The sequence below is a fragment of the Cricetulus griseus genome (genome assembly GCF_003668045.3).
Source record: "Cricetulus griseus strain 17A/GY chromosome 1 unlocalized genomic scaffold, alternate assembly CriGri-PICRH-1.0 chr1_1, whole genome shotgun sequence".
Lineage (NCBI taxonomy): Eukaryota > Metazoa > Chordata > Mammalia > Rodentia > Cricetidae > Cricetulus > Cricetulus griseus.
The window spans coordinates 265,975,498-265,991,554 of NW_023276807.1; the positions used below are offsets into that span (position 1 = coordinate 265,975,498).

At 36.9% G+C, this 16,057-nt stretch overlaps 1 long non-coding RNA gene across 3 annotated transcripts in view; it reads left to right on the forward strand.

The window, feature by feature from the left end:
• The window catches only part of LOC103161398, a 641,004-nt gene that overhangs the window by 606,089 nt on the left and 18,858 nt on the right, over positions 1–16,057 (forward strand). The window contains exon 7 of one of the 3 annotated variants that reach the window (XR_004772289.1): positions 9,879–10,038. This is a non-coding gene — a long non-coding RNA (glypican-5). Of the gene's footprint in view, positions 1–9,878; positions 10,039–16,057 lie in introns of those variants that run through there. The other 2 variants (XR_004772312.1, XR_004772304.1) reach the window with 2 other exon arrangements.

The following is a 16,057-nucleotide window of genomic DNA, read 5'->3' on the forward strand; positions in this document are numbered from 1 at the left end:
CATTTTTAGGTTTCTCTGAGCATTTTATCATTAATATAAAATTACACATTTTCCTGTGTTTATGTTGGAATGGATGAATGAAATAATGTATGGGGATTAATACTGCCTTACCACATATTTGCTCCTTATACAGCCATGTAAATGACAATGAAAGAAAAAGTGACTAGTTAGATATTTTCCATTATGTGAAATGTTTTAAACCGTATTGTTGTGCTCTCAGGTTTGGAGTTAATTTTAGTGTGATTGATGTTTCTTTTTCATGGCACATGTACTGTACATATGAGCCAGCCAAAGCTAGATTTCATTGCAAGTGTTTGACAGCCTCTTGCAAAGGTGGGATATTGCCAGACAGTAAAATGAAAATGGAGTCTATTGAGAGATTAATTTAGCAGCTGAAAGAAGTGCTTCTGCCTTAGAGTCATCAGATATTCTCCCCACCAACACATCCTGTAAGAAGCCTCCTTAATGAGCTCCTAAACCAATTAAACTTGAGCAGGAAGCATCAGTCATCAACACTGACTATTTTCAGCTAATCAGTGGCCTGCATACGTTGCATGACACTGAGAAAGGAGAACACCCACCCACTCACCCACACACACACACACACACACACACACGTAGTCCTTTCTCTGTTGTCTTCCCAATTTTATGGATGTGTGGTCATGCGCAGGACCCTGTGAAGGAGTGTGGGACTTCAGAGTGGATAAATGCTTTCTCAAGCACTTTTATTCATCAGAATAAAATGAGTTTTAATAGGCTTAAGTGATTTGCCTAAGGCATACAATTAATGTGTGGCTGGCACTCAAAACCATGTCCTTCCTTCTGTTCTAATTGTTCTATAAATATGTATGTATTGATTGGATTTCTCCTGTCCCTAATGGGAAATAAGTTAAAATCTTAAAACATAATGATTTTAGCTTTGGGCTGACTGCGATGGTGAAGCTAAAGCAGCAGTGGGTGTTATAGATGCTGGGTGTTCCCTCATATAGTTGCCATCTCCCAAGGATTGGTATAGGAGGATTTGGCAGACATTTACAGTAACAATAATGATGGAGTTAAACACCCCCTGACTGACACACACACACACACACACACACACACACACACACACACACACACACAATGGTCACTTACAATGTGCTGAGGGTTTACAGCATATAACCCAAACAGTGCTCACAAAAGGAAGTCAAAATTTTACCCTATTTTACAGAGGCAGCATGCTTAGGGCTTGAATAATAATGGTAAATTTATTTATGATTTTAAGTTGAAAAACATGGATACATCATGCCTTCCTTAGTGCGTGGAATGTATGATTGTGTTTGAATGAAATGGAGAGATTTGTTTTGGCAAATACATGTCCTCATAATATGGCTGAATTTCATGTAAAGCAGAAATAAGCAGCAATTTCATTCTACAGATTCATTTTGTGTGTGTTTCTTCAAATATACACATGGTTTGTTAACATAAGGAGATGGTCTGTCCTTGAGAGAAGGTAGGCTGATTTCTAAACATTGATTGAAGAGTAGAATGTGAAAAGGTACTTGTCCATGAAGGTGTCCCAATGGAGCCAAGGAGAGTAAAGCATACTCTGTCTGTCAAGGATTGGAAAAGAACAATGGGGAGCACTGGTCCTCTGAGGAAGACCAAGGAAGGCATTCTTGTCCTGATATCCCAAATGTAAAACTAACGTCTCCTTTCTACTCTAGAAATAACAAATAAACAATAAAACAAAATAAGCTGAACCAATTTTTGGAACTATTTCAACATTGCAGATTTTAGTGGAAAAAAATTGTATAGACTTCAATAGAGCCCCTCTCTCCTTTGTATTTTAGTAACAAATGTGGAGAACTTAAGCATTTAAGAAATCTATCTTCAGTTTCAATTGTTTGTTTTAAACCAATTCTTAGAAATCTCCAGGGACTTAGGAATCAGGTTACTTAAAAGTACTCCTTCTTTAAAATATAGAGACAATTTAGCAAAGTCATAACATTAAGTCTTTGGTCCCTTTTCTAATTTTAATTTCATCTTTTATGTACAAATACTTTCTTAGAATTACAGCATATATGGGCACTTTCTCTTTTTTATTTTAAAAGGTAGTAGTATTTTGTCAGGCATGGTGGTCATGCCTTTACTGTTATTCTTTTGCTTAATTTAGAAATAAAAGAAGAGGCACAAGTTGAGACATGAGACTAAGAGACATATTAACCATTTTATTATAGGCCGGCAGAGTAGAGAGAATAAGAGAAAAGAGGAACATGGTTAATGGCTGACCTCCATGCCGGTCACCATAGAGAGGCAGAGAGAGTGTAGCAGAAGAGAAGAGAAGAGAAGAGAAGAGGAGAGGAGGGGGAGGGGAGGGGGAGGAGGGGGAGGGAGGAGAGGGAGGAGAGGGGAGGGGAGGGAGGGGAGGGGAGGAGAGGGGAGGGGAGGGGAGGAGAGGAGAGGAGAGAGCGTAAATGGTCAAGGGTGTGTCTTTTAAAGGGGTCCTTTGCACCTGCATGCAGACTTGGGCTGACTAGGGTACTGCCTGAGTGGATTCTGCCAGGTAACAGAGGCAGGCCAGCATAATGCCTGAACCTTTCAATCCCACCTTTACTTATTATTTAAAAAAAAAAAACGGTGGGGTGTTAGACATGGCAGAATAAGGAATAAGGGCATCAAATTCTCAAGACTGCTTCCTGCTGATGTGGGGGGCACTGACCATTTTGGGGGACCTGAGAAGGTTGGGGTGCTGCCACCTCCTGGGGTAGCTAGTTGTTTCATTGCAGTCCAGGCTGTATGGAACTCCCTGGCACCTCTTTTGGAAGAGCAGAGGACAAGGTTATGTTTAGAATAATTTTATTTTTTAGGTCCTGGCACTTGAGGGGAAGTTTGTAAGATGAGGGAGGGGTTCCCAAGGAGTCCCAACATGAGGGAAGGGAGTCCTGGGACCAGAGAAAGATCGAATAACTGGAGTGAATCTGACCTGATGTTTGGATCCAATTCAGCTCCCTGGAAAGTACAAGAATTCTTCGAGTTTGTGGAAACATAAGTATTAAGCACATTAGCAGTATATTCATGTTAGAAGCAACCTGGTTGAAAGCATTAACATTTTAAAATTGACAGATACTTTTAGGACAATGAAAAAGCATCTTAATTTTGACCTTGTAGTTACCGTATAATCGTATTGTAGAACTTTACTATGAACAGTAGCATGGGAAATAAACAAATCGGGAACATACTTCATTCTTTTTAATGTCTCAACTCACTTTATCATCACTTAAGCCTTTTTATCCTCAGACCTTTATAACTTTAATTCATACACCTTATATTACCATGTTAGACCTTCCATTCTCAGACCTTTATACCTTACATTCCCAGACCTTTATACACCTTACATTTTCCTATCTTCACATAGATAAACCCTAAAATACCTGCTCCTGAAATCTGTTTTGCTTTAAGCTGGCAAGACTACCAATCGTCAAAAGCATCAGAGTTCTTGAGAAGAATAAGATTTTACCTGAATTAATGATTAAAGAATAACACAGACTTGCTAGCAGGCTGCATGGACAGCCAGCCCCAAGGTCCTCCTTCCATAGTAGCGGGCTGCAGGACACCTGCCTTCTTGCTGATAGCATGTGACCTGTGGATTTGGGACTACAGGAAGGCTCACCTACTATTGTCCCAGGCAGTGCGGGGAAAGTCGATTCCGCTGTCCTCTTGTCCTCGGTCTGGAGTACTTTGCAGAAGTTTAGGTAAAGGGCAGGGTTGCTCAGTGTCTAGCCTTGTCACTGACTCGAAATGAAGTTTCTTCAGTGTCCACCAGTCTTCTTGGAGGAAATGGGGTGGGGCCAGCAACTGGCCTATCTCTCTGTTATAAGAAGCAGATTGCAGGGAACAGGCAGATGAGTGGGTTCCAGAGATAGTTGGAAAAGCGACCTGGTTGAAGCTCACAGGGTCCCAGCACATCTCAAGACTGCCACAGGCAGGAGAAAACGCTGGGGAAACCTGCCGAGTCTTATGGCACCAAATGTTATTCTTTTGCTTAAATTAGAATTAAAAGAAGAGGTGCAAGATGAGACATGAGACTAAGAGACATATTAACCAGTTTATTATAGGCCTGGCAGAGTAGAGAGACTAAGAGAGAAGAGGGACAGGGTTAATGGCTGACCTCCATGTCGAGGAGAGGAGAAGAGAAGAGAAGAGCTATAGGGGTACTTTCTAAGAACAGTGCCTGCTTTTTTTTAGTGTAGATGATTTATCTTTCAAAATACTTGTTACACAGCATATGTTCAAGTAATGCCATAAGCTGCATAAGTGAACCAATTTTGTTAACAGCAAGAATAGGTCCAGTTATTCTAGAACTTCATGACTACTGATGATTTCAGAAAAAAAATACTAAAACTAATTGGAATCAGAGGGAATTAATGATAAGATATGCATAATGAAGTATTTCCAAAGAAATAATAAAATTGATTATTAATATTATTATTAATTGCCTATAATTTTTCCCTATGAGAAGTACTTCAGTCATGATGAGGGAAATATGGAAAGTTAAGTCATGGCCTCATCTCTGAGAAATGTACCATTCATCAGATTTTATGACATGCATAAAAGAATGTTGATTCAGTTGATGGAACAGTGTTTACTGTTGTTATTTTTATAAAGAAAAGCTTAGAAATATATGTAGGACTCAATGGAGCTATTTGAACTTGAGAAGTCACTGTTATGAGTCGCAGAAAAGGGAAGGGCCTGTTTTATGAGGAATGACAGACCACACCAGCACACCTACATGATAATAGATGCACTGTTCTTAGAGAGAATTTGGGTCTGAAAAGTTGTGTTTCAAATAATTTTAAAGTATACTAGTATATTCTAGGGACCTTGACTGGCAGGCCACTGTTTACTTGTTACTTTGCCTTCTTTACTAGATGTATATTGGTTTGTTGCAAGTGATTACACTTGCAATTTGCTTATGTAAAACTGAAAAATGTGAGGTGAATCCCAAGGAGACAAGACTGTTTCTTGAGGAATTTCTCATAAACCTTAATTTGAACAAATCAAGAAGGGCCATACTATGAGTCTTCCAAGACCCTTACCCTTTGTCGTTCTCTCCATGACTCATCTATCTGGAATCATGTTTCCTCCTATCCAGACACATGCTGGGAACCACTGATTTTATGTATTAAAGCACATAATGTGCTTTAAGGGTAAAGGATGACAAGGTGGAGTACTCATTATGGGAAAATGATGCTGTCCTAGTGGATTAGAGACCCTAACATCATGGAGGAGAGCAAGCAGAGTAGAAACTTAACAGGAAGGATCTATGACAAATACAGTGACCAAGGCACATTCCCACGCTTTCCAATCGGGTCCTACCATCTAACAATTCTAGTTCTCACAATAGTCTACTCAGGTTCTGTACCCACCAGGGATTTAAAACATTCATCAGGGCAGGGTTGTGTCTACGCTCTTCTCAGTCCAGTCAGGTTGATAATTATGTTCCATCACATGAATAGAAATGAATGTGTGTTGGCATGTAAGAGTAGATATGAGGAAATGAGTTATTATAATTTCTTGGTAAATGAAATAGATAAGGTACATCTACCACATGTAGGAAAAGGCTACCAATCCCTTTAAAGGGAGTAGATAGCAAACCTTTGATTGTTGACCCAGTGAGATCCTGGATTTATTTACATCACCATCATAAGAACAGCAGTTTTATCTCCTACACAAAGACATAGGAAATACGATTACAAAGAAACAGAAAAAGTGAAAACCTACACATTGTTGAACAATGGTACTTCATTTTTAAGGGCACCATTTTTCCTGTAGGCAGATCTGTTTCTAAAGAATGTTGGAGAATTTAAAAATATTTTAGACATGATTTTCTTTTATTTTAAAACAAATCATTTCTCATTTTACATATCAATCAGAGTTCCCACTCTCTCCCTTCCTCCCACTGTCCCCACCTTACCCCCACCCTACCCCATCTACTCCTCAGAGAGGGTAAGGCTTACCACCAGGAGTTAACAACGTCTGGCACATCTCTTTAAGGCAGGATGAAAGCCCTCCCCCTATATCTAGGCTGAGCAATGTGACCCTCCAAAGAGAATGGGCTGGAGAGAGGGCTCAGCCATTAAAGGCTATGCTGACAACCAAAAATATAAAATATTTTTAAAAGGATTCCAAAAAGTAAGTGTTGTCCAAGTGTGGATATTTGAATGTATTAAATTTCTCTTGGTACAAAGCAAATGACCAGACATTTAGCAATTCAAGGTGGCAACTACTTATTAGCTCATAGTGCAGCACCAGCCCTGAGCGCAGGTTGTCACATAGCAGAAATCCAATGGCTGGCCACATTTGACTCTGTTTGGGAGTCTGAGGAATGAACAATATCCAGGGAATCGATACTGTGTGGGGAGAATTATAAGACCAGTGACCTGAACCCCTACTAGAAGGTCACTCCAATTTTAGTTCCTAGATGTCTCACATAGTTCCTTTCCATGGGACCCTTACCGGCCTTGATCAAAACCAGATCTTATATATTCATAGACTGTGGTTTACTATATCAAACTTCACAAACATCTATGATTCCAGTTTCTGCCTCTGGAAATGGCCAAAAAAAAAGTCTGTCTTTTAAAACATTATTTGATCCTATTACTCTCACCCAGACAATCATGCTCTCCATAAACCCCAAATTAACTGATAAATAGGCAAGCACATTTGCATGAGTACTGAAAATGACTAGGTATTTCCTAGACAGGCTAAAGTGAAGAACAAATACAGAGAAAAACACAGGTAATTTTGTAAGTGACCCGTATCATTTTTATTATTTTTATGACCCACTATTCTTGATCACAGGCCAGGAATAAAGTCATGTGAGGGGAACTCTGTGTGTGTGTGTGTGTGTGTGTGTGTGAGAGAGAGAGAGAGAGAGAGAGAGAGAGAGAGAGAAACACTTCACAAAAAGAAAAAGAAAGAAACAGGATGCATTTTGTGACCTCAATTTCTACATGGAATTATTCTTGGATTATGATTTCATATTCCCCCAAGGTACAGGGAAGAGGAGTGAGCTTACTTCGTGATAGTCATTATTGTTTGCTGCTGTTTTTCAATTAAATGTTTATATGCCTGCCTGGGAAAAATTGCCATGATAGACTCATCCTTGTGGTTGGATATAGCTTGAACTCGTGGGAACTTTACTCGTGTGATTTCTCTTAACCCTCAGAGGATAAATGCTCTGAATCAAGTTGGCTATTGCATGAGACATTTTATTTACCTATTGGCTCCATTGTCCCAGTTCCCAGCTCATCTAGACTGGTGACAACTATAAATCAACAAACAATTCTCTGACAATGTGTTTAGTCACTTTCAACTAAAAAGTTTCTTAAAATAGTGAGTATTGTTTTACAGTGACTATCCTTCTGTTGAATTTTGAGATCAAATTCTTGGGATTGGATCGTGGTGATTTATATATTGTTGTGCCTGAGATTTTGTTTGTGCTCTGGCCTGGATCCCAGTAAAGTACTGGAAGAATCCTTGGGAAATTAAAGTTGATATGAGGAAAATTTGGTGAAGAATGTAAATATCAAAGAAGGAACAAGATACCACCAGAGTGTGGCTTTCGCTACTGTCATTATACAAGGCTTACTCATAATTAGATTACTCACCAGATAATTCTTCAAGCTAACACTGCATGTTTAAATAACATTATGATAGAATGTATAATATAGTAGATAATAATAATTAAATGCATTAGCCTTTAATGCATTAGCACATTTTTTTCAAAGTACTATGCTTTTCTGTTTTTCTCTCAATATGGCAGAGGCACAAAAATGTGAGGAAGCTGTTTAGTTATTCAAGGAATTTACCCAACCCCATGCTTCATATCAGAGTCAAGATTCATTTCCCAGTATTTTGAACTTCATAGTCAAAGCCTTTTATTGTATACTCACTACATGATAAGTAAAATACTTGAATAATAAATAATAAAGGCTGTAAAATAAAACCACTTCTTACCCTGACTCTTCAGGGTTGAGTGCTTAAAGCTGTGTATCTGTGTTTCCCCGTTGCAATGACCCCTGCCCCATGCCCATCTCCAGGACTTGGCATACATACGAACCTGTTGACCACATTAGAGAATTTGCACTGTAAGATGGCATTTGATTCATTTGACTTTGAGATTACTCCTTTAAAATTAATTCTCATGACATGTTATTTGAAACCTTCTGACAAACAAGAATTTTAAAATCATCATCATTGTTTGCATGTTTTTTATTAGAAATATAGAAATTTTAAAGAAACTATCATGTTTCAGGATTTGTGACCTGTTAGTTTTTAATTGTGAATCTTCTGAACATCAAAGTCCAGTTGCTTGTTCTAAGTATTCTTGAATAGTAAGCATATTTGTTGTCAGTGTTGTGGTGTTATTTTCCTCTGGGCTCTTTTGTATGAGATGCGATCTTTCAGATGAAGGTCTGACTATTACGTGTGCGTTAGTACCATGGAAGTTCTACTGAGAAACGCAATTAATGTAGATCACGATGGAGTAGGAGCTAGTTTAAAAAACAGATGGTTTATTAGGAAAGTATTCATGCGATGGAGCCAGTCCTGTACAACCAGGGGGGTGAGGGAACAGAGAGAGCCGAATGCTTGCGACCATCATATTTAAGGCCTTGCTACGTCACTCTGACCACACCCAAGTGTTCGTGGTCGGCGTCACCTGTGCCAGCCCCCAAGTGGGTATGGCTGCATTTCCCCCTACAGAGTTCCTCTCCTCAGTCTTTTGCAAAGAAATATAATATAAACACCCATTAAGTGGACAACAGAGGGATATAACCTTACAACATTAATGCCCTTCTTTCTTATGTTTAGTCATATGTACCACAAAATTGCCTTAGAGAAATAAATGCCGTATCTAAGATTATTTTTATATGTCTTAGTTTTAAGTGAAATATTCTACCATTCATATCATCACCTTGTTGCAAAGAAGTTCCAACATTTTCAGTATTTTTCAAAATATTAATAGCATTTCTAGTCTGTAAGGGAAATGGCTATTGCATTTTGGTCTTTTTAAATTAATTTTTTATTTAAATTAAATTTTTATCTAAATTAAGTATTTTGTTCTTAAGAGCAAATGAAATTCATGAGAATTAAGAATTGTGGAGTTATGCTGGGCATTAGTGATGCACACCTTTAATCCCAGCACTTGGGAGGCAGAGGCAGGTGGATCTCTGTGAGTTGGAGGCCAGCCTGGTCTCCAGAGCAAGTGCCAGGATAGGCTCTAAAGCTACACAGAGAAACCCTGTCTCAAAAAAAAACAAAAAAAGAATTGTGGAGTTAAAAAAAATATTATTTGCAGAAATGTTAGTTGAATTTTAAACTTTTCTTATGTCGTACAAGTATCTCTGTCTAAAATGCTATACTTGTTGATGAATTCTTTTGTGTAGTGATAGCACTCTATACCTGGAGAAATGTGGATTGTCAGTTTATAAAGTGGTATAAGATCCTCAGCCAAGATTGCATTGTATAACACACTGAGGGCTGTATTGTATAACAGTGCAATTGACTGTGGTTAGACTCTTCTTATTCAGTAATACGGGATCATTGAGGCAAACCACTTAGAAGCACAAGGCCTGAATTTGTTCTCCAAAGCCTCACATTAGAGTTAATAGGTAGACTGTTACTCTTTGCAGGTACTAGATTTTGCCCATCATTTTTCAGGATCCAGTTATTTTTTAATGTTTAAAATGATGAAGTTTTGATTAGGTTAGATATCTACACAGAACTAATGAATTCATATAAGAGAGTCATTCTCATTTCTTAATTTATGGCTAAAATGTTTAAGAGAATGTACATTTGTTGTTAATACGTATATTGCCATTGTCTGTATTTAGTTGCTACAGGGTAGATCACCCAAACCCAACACAAGGGAGCTGCTTCAGCCGGGCAGTGGTGGAGGCATGCTGGAGCAGTCTAGTGGAGACTGTGATGATGAAGATGGCTGTGGGGGATCAGGAAGTGGAGAAGCCAAGAGGACACTAAAGGTCACAAACTGTGAGTGCAAGAGCCTAACACTACTCTCAGATGGTTGCTTTTGAAGTGTCCATCAGGAATGGCCATGAACTCAGAAGCAGACAGGAGTAACTGGCAATGGAAATGAGCCTGTTTTTAACTACATAGGGCATGCATGCTTGGGTCTTTATTTATGTTGTGCCAGTGGCTTTATGTGGAAATGACACTTTTCTATAAAGAATTGACGAGAGATCAGCAGTTTTGAGAAATATACAGTTTTAATGGAAAACAATCTATAGGACATGTTCAAGTGTATTGGTAAGTAATGTGAGCCAGGCCAATGAGAACCGCTAAACAGCCAAATGTGCGATTTTACACTATTATCATGTCACTGTCTACATGTTTTTTCTCTATCAGTTTTTGTTGTCATCTAATTGGAATCATCTCTTCTGAATATGCACTTTTCCTGGTTATTTGAATATGTGTTTTGATCATATTCAACCATCTCCCCAAACTCTTCCTCAATCCTGCGAATCTTTACTTTTGGAAAATCTCCCTCATGTTGACTTTCTTTTTGTTAATAGGGACTGTACATTATAAGTGTTTCTGAATGTTTAAGTATTCATTTACATGAAAGATATAACTTCCCGTGCTGTGGTGATGGCTCAATTTGTAAAGTGTCTGCCATATAAATATGATAATTCACCAAAGTTGAGACCCTTAGTAGACACCTAAAAACCCAGGTGCAGTGGCTTGCATCTCTAATCCGAGTCCAGGGAAGTTGGGGTTCAGGGATTCCTGGGACTCACTGAGCAGAGACACTAGCAAAAAGACATTGCATTGGATGCCTGTCATCTTCCTCTGACTATCATGTGCACGTACACACACACACACACACACACACACACACACACACACACACACACACACACGCCACACATATACACATATGTACATAGCACCACACACATGCATGCATGTGTACCTATAAACAGAAAAAATACAATTTCCAATTTAGAAGTTTCGAAAGGGGAAAAATCAAAAGAAAAACAGCTACTAAATGATGTTCCAATTTGGTCTTGAAATACAGGATGAAGACAATAGGATCTCCACCCCCTAATGGCATGCTTGTTTGTTTGTTAATGGGGCAGGGCAATAAAAGTCATCAAATGAGAAAAATGGCCAAGTTTGTATTGCACAGGTGGATGGATTTCAGCTACTCAGCTCTGATTCTACCAAAGCTTAAACTGAAGTGATCTTTCTGGATGTTGCATTCCCAGGTGCAGATTGGCCTGAGAGCCTGTACTGCACCAGGATTGCTTACCACCCATCACACACACCCTCTACTGGGTGGAAAAATGCTCAGTGACAATGCTCCAAAGATGAAAAAGGCAGCTTCCCATTCCTTTAAAAACCTTGTTTTGTTAGCAAAGCATATTGATTTAAGAGACTAGAAACAAATAGTGATGCAAAATATAAAAAATTTGTATAATGAAATGGGTTTGCTTGGTACACATAGTAACATGGAGGAAAATAGATAAGAGTTACTATGAGCAAGCAGCAATGGAGTAAAGGTTGTAGACAGAGTACTTTCTACTCCTATTGGCAGAATTAGAGATTTGTGTTGTTCTAGTTGGTATGAATAGTCCTTCTTACATTGATTTTGTATTTGGCTGTCTTGGGGGATCTATACACAAAAAATAGAATGAAAAAGGCTTTCAATAGTAAAACTACGTTTACTAAGACTTTAAAGATTCTCTTATGTATTTAGCAATTATGACTGTTATTCAAAATTACTTATTTCTGCAATAATGTTTATATACATATTAATGTATATTACACATATATTATATATGTATAGATTACATATATATGCACTTATCATATACCTATATTTGTATGTATGTGTCTGCTAATTAGTTATTTTAATGTTAGCATTATTAGAAGACATCAAAGTATATACCAGGAAGAAATAATGGAAGAGAAATAGAAATATAATTATCAACTGATGTAGATTAGATTGAAATTACCTCCATATTTATATATACTCCATATATATATATATATATTTGTCCGCATATTTGTGCATACTCAGGCAAAGTTGGAATTCTATGGCATTTTTTTCACATTCTAGAATTATGTAGAATCTCAAGAATGTGGTGTGGATTTCTGGATTTGGTTTGTTTCACAAAAGAAATGGATCCAGTGAAAGATATTCAACTCCTGTCTTCTCATCAACTTAGGTGTCATGGTAGCAGGTCTGAATTAGTTACTTCACAACCTATGTTTCAGTTACTGCTCAAATGGTCAGGTTGTAATCGAGCCTCAATCAAAACTGGGGAGCTCGAGACTTAGATGATTGTCAGAATCTCCAGGCAAACGCTGAAAACATCCTCATCTGTTCACTCCCTGTTGTTTCTGAGTGTTTATAGCTGTTATCTTTCAATTTTTAATAAGTGGGTAGGAAATCACCGTGGACAGACTTCTGAAATGAAGAAGATTGAGCAAATCATCAATGTGTGAGCTGCTCTTCTAGCTTTTCAAAGTACTGCAATTTTGCTTTTTACAACTTTGAACTAGTTCATTGGTCAGAAGGTAAAAGCAGTTGTGGTTGTCTGAAAAGCTTGATAAAAAAAAAACTTTCTAATGTTCAATTCCTGTTACTTGTGTTTAGGGTTTTGCAGGTGTCATTATTTGCTCCTTATACTCCATGTTTACTCTTTATTAGCAGGAATTGTCATGGTTATTTGTGATCTTGAAGGTCCAATTAAAATAACCATATGTATGTATATATCATACATATATGATAAGAGAGAGAGAGATGCAGAGAGAGGATATTACTACTCTGTGCTGTGTAAATTCAATGACTCTCTTCCATTTATGTAAATTTACAAGGTTGATAAATATTTTCCTAGTTGCACTGTTTTCTATTTGTGTGCATGTTTACTTTAGACATTGTCGAGAACTATGTGATTCAAAATGCAGAGTTTTGACACCAAAATATTTACTTATCATTTAGGAATCATTTTTACTTAATCACTAATAATACTAAGTAATTTAAGATGTTTAATAGTGTATTTTTAAATGTATTACTTGTGTGTGTTGTGTATATGTTAGTATGTATTTATGGATATATGTGTATGTGTGTACATGTATGTGAGTATGTGTATGTGTGTATTTTATGTGTGTCTATCTGTATATGTAAATGTATATATGTATATATGTGTGTATGTATGAATATATGTGTGTGCTAATGTATAAGTGTATGTGTGTGTGTGTTAGTGTGTATATGTATGTGTATTTAATGTGTGTATATGGGTATGAGTGTGGAGATTGTATGTATGTGGCATGTTAGAGCATGCACTCCTGGAGACCAGATAAGATCCACGGAGTAGAGCTACAGGCAGTTGTGAGCCATCTGACATGGTTCTGGGAACCAGCTGGTTCTTCTGGGCACGAGGAAGACATGTCCATGCTCTTTCCTAGCCTACCTTTCCCTCCAGCCCCAGCTGTGCTGTATTTTACAATGTATTTCTTGATGTAATCCTGCCTGTGAGTTCTTATTAAATGGAAGCTGAAGTGTTCCTTATAACAAGAAGCCACCAAGTTGGATAGTTTTCAGTACTAGGGATTTAAAATATTTTCTCATTTCAGCAGAATGGTTTTGAAATACTTCCCATCATCACGGGAATTTTTCCTACATTGTAATATTTTACATGTAATTGGGCATTCATTGAGAACCCTGAATTGTAGGAATAGCAGTTTTGAATCTTTATTTTGCTTAATCACCTACACCTGAGGTCCTTTCATGTGGAGAACTCAAGCAAGATATATATGTTGATGGACACAATCCATTCTCCTTTCTCGGCATGTTTGACAAAGTAACTATCACTAAAATCAGTGACTCTCCAATAATTGGACTGTCCTTAAACACCAATGCTGATATTGAAAATCAGCTTGTCATTTGACAACAAGTTATAGGAAAACTATGGGCTGAGTAATTTTGAAACTTTATTGTAGTTCTTATATGCTATGCATTAGTTAACAAAGAGCAAGTTTATTTTGATAAGGAGGCTCACAGTAACAATATTAGACAAAATGAATTTGGTCTCAAGTTCATTTGGATGATACCCATGAAAAATATCATCATTTTACATATTCAAGTTCCTCCATCATTGAACTGTAATATTTACTAGGTTTTTTTAAACAATATTACTCAGCATGCTTAGCAGAGTTTTCTTTTTGGTTTCATTTTCACTGAAAAACCTGTAAATGGAGTCAGCATGTGTTCAGTGTGTGTATCAGTTGTGTTTCTGAGTGCTTGGTTGCCTGTCATAATAGGAGTTCACATTGGCTGAAACATTCATAGCATCAAGTTACCCTTTCAGTCCTTGGGCCTTCCTGGATATTCTGTTCTGGTATCAAGATTTTTTTATAAAAAGAACTCGCTTTCTACAAGGATTAATCTATTGTTTATACTGTGTCTTTGATAACTCCCCTAGAATTCCTCATATCAGCTGCTAACAAATTATTCTATATGATGGAGCTAGGTGACCTTGGAAGATACTGTCACATTCCACATACACAGTGAAATAAAAATGATCCTTTGTTACTTAGTTAGAAAAGATACTAATTTACTTACTTCATGACCAAGGAATGTGGAGTGAGTGAAAATTCTTGGCTTCCTTGTATCTTTTTTTCATAAATCTCTGGTGCTTCAAGATCTCAACTAGCAGCGGACATTAGGGAGAGCTCAAAGAATATGACTTGAGTTTTTTCCCAGAGATATGAGAACTGTGAATTAGTGCCATCATAAAAATAATGTCAGGTACATTTCCATTGTCTGTCATTTCCCAAGCTTTGAACAAAAATCATGTGTCATTTTCCATTATAGAGCTAATGATTTTTTCCCCTTTCCAATCTAAGTTATTTTAGGTAGTACATGCATATAAGATCTAAACGCCATTATATTAGTTCCAAATATGTTAGAACATTTATATTGCTTCTAAAATTAAAGTATTACCAACTTTCCTCAGATAAAATGTATGAATTCTGCCTTGTAAATAGTTAAAAACTGCACAATAGTAACGTCTTGAAAAGAAAAGAAAAATGTAGTGTGAATGATTGAATTATTTAGCTCATTTAAACATAAGTAAATGTCTTGTTGAGGTTATTGGATTGATTTTTGAGATGTGGTAAATATACCCTTAAATAATGACTTTGCATATACATCTACCTATTATTATAAGTGCGTAATTTGGGGTCAGAAGAAACATTGCATGATAAAATTTTGAATTTTTGTGAAGAAATTCTGTTTTCAAAGTTCATTTAAAATTACCAGCTAGTTCAGCTTTTACTTATAAAAATTATAATGAAGATTAATGAGATATACATATAATATAAATAAGTTTTAATTAATATGTGGTCACCATGAACATTATTCTGATTACAATGTTCCTTTTAGGCTTACAATTGAGACTCATCTTGGATGCTATCTACTGTGTTAACAAGATTGTATGCAATGGAATAGGGATACTTGATGAGTAACATAAAACTATCTTTCATCCTCTTGAAACATTATATATTATACTCATGGATTTAAATAATAGAATTGAAATACAGGGTCTGTCCTTGAATGCTTAAGTGGTGATTTTCATTGTATTGGCTTTGAATGACATTACATTTCTGAGGTGAAGAGTAAAGACATTAATTAAAACTTGAGGAAGCCTGTTAGCACACATCCCAAAGGAACCAGTAATTCATCAGTATCTCATAACTAACCTATACCACATCCGATATTATTAAATAGAAAACTTCATGCTTTTTCTGAATGGCACAGTGCTGAACAAATTTGTAAAAACAATAAAGAACAAAAATTAAAATTCAAGAAAATATCACCAGATAAATTTTATCTTGACTTAATTGAGCTGAGCTCATCTAGTTATGAAATATATATATATATGAAACAAATATGCATTCCATTATCATTTTATTTCAAATTAACAGGGTATAAAATTGCAATACTTTCTTCTCTTAGGGAACTAGATAAAGTGCACAGTGT